Genomic DNA, 4,997 nt, shown 5'->3' with positions numbered 1-4,997 from the left:
GTTCAAGACATGTATTTGCTCTTTGACTGTATATCAGATGCTGCTCTAAAAGGGACTCTCTGTCATAGCTATAGATGGGTTTTCTAATGCTACCTAGTATGTGATTTGATAGGGATTCACCAAAGGTCCCTACATGTTTCCCTGGGCCGTCACAGCTGCCTTTAATCAGTCGTCAACCAGCCCTGTTCAATAAGCTCGTCAGTCTGTGAGTCTGTGAGTGTGTATGTAGTCGATTCACTTCATCAGCCAATGCTTGATTGTAAAGACTATGCAACCGATCTTCCAGCCAGTGTTTTATATACCTAGGCTGCCTTCTGTTGAGAGTTTTGCTTTTTTGTTCCTGCCTGGCTGAAACCTTTTGTAAATCTCTGAAAAGATAAACTGCCTCAGTCTCCTGTCTACTCACTGCATTCAGGTCCTCATTCTCTGCCATTGTCGCACTCTCTTTTTACTCTCCAATCCCTGTTTTGAGTCTTCAGATTTTCCCTCAATAGCTCTTGTGTTTTCTCAAGATTCATCCGAAGTACTTCTGGTGAAGGACTGATGTTAATGTTTGCGAGCAATCAAACAAATTGGAAAAATCAATCCACTCAGCGTCTGCTAAGAAAACATACAAAGAAAGAAAGAAAGTGAGAGTTACACAAATTTAAAGGTGCACTAACCAATATTTGTATATTAACAGTGAGTCAAATGTTGTGTAATGTGAGAAGAGTCAGACAGAGAATTATCACCTAACTCAGCATTTCCCTTCAGTTCAACAGAGTGTTTTAGTCTCTATTAAATTATTGTTTTGGTTTTTGTAAATGTACTGTTATGGTTCAGTCTCACCGCTCTTGTTACCTTTGATTTGGTTTCAGAAAAAAAACAAAATAAAACAAAAACTTCTGATGTACAAACTGTTTGTTACCTTCTCAGCACCAAACGGCGAACAGACCTAGTTAGTGACTCTCTGGTGTTTTCAGCCTGTCAGCAATTACAGGGACTTAAAAGAAAGCCGAGGCTGGTTCTTGACTTCAAGAAAAATACTGGTTTATTGCAAATTGGGTCTTATATTTGAATTTTTGATTAATTTTCCATTGGTTTTGATAACACTATACTCACCTTGAGATCTGGGAAAGCAGTGACATTGCTAAAAAGACGAGGCAAGAAACATGAGCAGTCAGACAATCATACAGGCCTTATACAAACCTGGGGATTTTACCCAAACTGTCATCACTCTTTACGGACCAACTTCCTGCTCAACTTCGACTTCCTTTACATATTTCAGTTGTGCACAAATAATGCTCCTGTGCAATGAAGCATCATTATCAACATTTCACTTTGTGTTTTACCTCCAAGTTCAAATAATCTGGCTTGTTTACAACCTGTCTGACCACTCACATTTTTGGCCCTGTGTTGTAGCAAGCAATTAACTTAGTGGGTGCACTGTTTTCATAGCCAATAGAAAATTGGCCAAAACTACAAAAATAAATTGTCATAAACGTAGGAAAGAATTCAAATAGAAGGATCAGTAAGTTTCGTACATCAGTGCAAGTTCTCTTCACTTTGTTTACAGAGATCACAAGTTTATTGTAGAATGATATATATTCAAGAGAACACCCTCGATGATGGCTCCTGTGTTGTCAGTGATTTATTGGAGAGCTCTTTGGGAATTTGGTATACAATCCTAAAATAAGCACTTTGCTTTTAAATTCCCTAAACAAATTCAAGAATGTCAAAACTATTATACATTTTTTCACCAAAACAAGCTGGAGGAAAGAAATGTTGTGCACTTCTAAAACTTCTCATAATTTAAACTCCATGACAGTGTCACATCATGTACCAGCCTCTGTTCCTCAGGCACCAAGAGGAACATGTGGCATTATCATTTAACCGCAGACATCAGTATCAATTATCAGTTTTCTGACTCATGACTTCCCATCCTTTCACTTCCCCTCCTAAACTGCTCCATTTCCAATCTTCTCTCCTATTAACGCTTTTCTGTAATTGCATTAGGAGCGACAAAGAAGAAATAGATGTGCAAAACATATGTTCCAGAAGCAAAGTAATTTCTCCACATCTGCAGGTAATTGAATTTTAATTGTTAGGTAGGAAGTGCATTTGCGATTGAGTGGGAATGTATAAAAAAAAAAGAGGAACAGCAGTGGGCAAAGACAGCCTTATTATTACACTGATCATCAAGTTAATCACTATGTATGACCACACAACCTGTTTGAAACCATATTTATTGCACAGGGTAAGGCAGCACATCCGAGTGCTCACACACATATGTGCCCTTACATACACACGGATATAGTCTTTAATAATAACACAGGTCTGACTCAGCTTGGTTGCCCTTGAAATGACTCTGAGCTCATTTACCATTTTGTCCTGTAAGGGAAAATTCCACAAAATAGATCAAACTGCGAGATTATTATGTGGCAGCAAACCCCTGCTGAAGCAGAGCTGGTAAACATATGTGTATTGCTTGATAATAGGAGTTATGGGGGGGTCAAAGCCTGTGGCAGACAGCTGATACACACATGCTGTTATTTCATTGTGATTAGATTTTTAGCCATTTGAATCTTATAGTCTAAAAGGTGATTGGTATTGTGTTAAAATGTGGAACAACTGTATAAAGAAGGAACCAATAATAGAGTTAGGGAGCTTTGTTGTTCAGTCATTGATCCTAACTGCTTCATTTAGAGTAGCTGGCACTTACTTATCAGTCAGCTTAAAGGTATAAATTGACTTGAGGTTGATGAGAGGCTCAGCTGTTGAAGCATATGGCTTTGCATCTTTTATAGCAAATTACTTCAGCCAACTTTATCAGTGTACCCAAGCTGTATCCTCCTCAGTTCATTTGGCATGGAATCCAGCTAATCCAATCTGATTATTTTATTTTTGTTAAGTAGTCTGTTTTGTTCCATACTCTGTTTAGATGAATGTTTCTTTGTTATTAGAAGCACACTTTTCTGAAGCAACAATTCTGAAGTTAATGTGGCAATCAAGTGGTGCATATTGAATCTGCCCCTGTTGCCTTTTTTGGAGTTGATTCTTTACAATTTTAAATAAAACAAGTAGCCTGGTTTTACTTTTGTCCTGTCAACATAAACCTTGAAGTCTATTATCAGGGGTAACTGTACATATTAACAAAAAACCTTGAGCTCTATTTGTTTTTTTTCGGCTACTCATGTTTGGTATTTTACGATTCAAGTGCACTGCCCCACAGTGAAAGCAGATGAAGAGTGTCAACAGCAATCAAGCCTTGCAATTTTCTATATTTTTCTTATTGTCAAGAAATCTCATTCGCAGAGCTAAACCAACATTTAATTAATTCTACTTACAAGTATTGTGTGTGCTTGTCCAAAGCTTGATATATCTTATTTTGTCTGTGCCATAGACCTCCGTTGTCAAAAAACGATTAAAAACACATCAGTGAGTCACATCGCTGCACTGGGTGACATGTTCCTTCACATTAGTTTTTTTAGAAACAGCTGCAAAGACTAATAATAATGATCATGTTTTCATTCTCTGGAGACTAGTTAGTGTACAGTGGACGCCACTGCACATGCAGGGGAATGTGGTTCTGTTTACAGTGCTTCACTAGCTTGTTGTGATACATATCACAACCTCTTGACTTTGTATTAAAGTTCTTTATGATAAGAAAAATATGGAAAATCGCCAGCCATATACCGTTTTAAAACCCAGGCTTGAAATTGTATAGTACTCATTTTTCATACTATATGCAACATGAACTTCACAAGATATGCAACATGTGCTTCAATGTCACTCCAATATGTTTCTGGGTATTTGAAGGATTTCTAGGAATTGTTATTTTTATAGTTTTACCAAGAAATGTGTACATGAACAGCTCCTAATCAAAAGCAAATCAAAACTGAACTTGAATGTGTATATTAGCCAATTTGACGTCAATAGAAATCACTTGAATGAAAAAAGACATTCTTCTTTATAACTATACATCTAACTATGGCTATAATGTGAATGATTGACATTCAACACAAAAATCTTGAGATGTCGGTATGTAACATAAGTGGGAGTGATGGAGGGTAGAGGCAGCCAGAACCTTACAAGGCCTTCTCCACCACAGGAACTTAATGACACATAATTATTGTGGAGGCATTGTCACAGGTTCTGCTTTTGTTTCCATTGTTCTCCACCCAGTTTGAAAGTGCATTACTGAACTTATTTTTAACATACAGATGGTATTCTGATGTTTCACATGCATATTTTGCTGCCTTGCTATACATTTGTCCTTGTAAACTGTAGAATATTTTCACAGTATGTCCCTAAGTTTGATTACATTTCACAGTAATGTTCAAGTTGCACAGGTATTTTCAAAACTACATTTCCAGCAGTGAGACAGCGTGACCAAAAGCTTACAAAGGGTTCCATGACACAACATCGCTGTCTTTTATTCTCTCTTGAAGAATAAAGACCCTTGGACACCCTGCAATCTGTTCTCCACCAGATTCCTCAGCTGCATCTCCCCCATCTTCTGATTCAGGACAACACCTGGCCTCTCTCGGGGGATGCACCCCGCAGTGGAGAACTGCAGACTGAAGTGGCAGCTGGTCTGGTGCGTCCACTCTCTGCTGTCAACCTCCTACTGCCAATTGGAGTAAACAGAAAGAAAATCTATATTAGCCCCACTTATTGCATTGTTTTCTGTCCCATAACTGCTCTTGCCTATCAAACAGTGCATTAAATTATGTCCTGGTGTTGCCTTTTTTAATGAAGTATATTCAGAATGTTCTGTTTTCTAAAATACTATCTTACCTACCCAACCTACCTAAAACCAAATGCTTACCGGTTCTTTAAAGTTCAGGTTATGGGAAATTTAACGTTGTGTGTCATTAAGTTCCCATAGTGAAAAAGCCTACAGTGTATATAACAGACTGATGAAATCTGTCTTAAAGCCAAAGTAGTTCCATTTTACTCTAATATCAGTGAAAAATCTCCTACACTGGGCAACAGCTCCCTCAGCACCAGAACTA

General features: G+C 37.9%; 1 long non-coding RNA gene across 1 annotated transcript; it reads left to right on the top strand.

Annotated features, from left to right (window-relative positions):
• Nucleotides 1–215: 215 nt before the first annotated feature.
• Nucleotides 216–4,714, top strand: LOC137172464 (uncharacterized). The gene is made up of 3 exons (XR_010924985.1): nucleotides 216–415; nucleotides 1,996–2,065; nucleotides 4,431–4,714. It is a non-coding gene; the product is annotated as an uncharacterized lncRNA (long non-coding RNA).
• Nucleotides 4,715–4,997: the final 283 nt, after the last annotated feature.

Source organism: Thunnus thynnus, chromosome 20 (assembly GCF_963924715.1).
Source record: "Thunnus thynnus chromosome 20, fThuThy2.1, whole genome shotgun sequence".
In the NCBI taxonomy this organism is placed as follows: domain Eukaryota; kingdom Metazoa; phylum Chordata; class Actinopteri; order Scombriformes; family Scombridae; genus Thunnus; species Thunnus thynnus.
The sequence above is the reverse complement of the archived record's forward strand: the minus strand, read 5'-3'. Positions and strand labels throughout refer to the sequence as shown.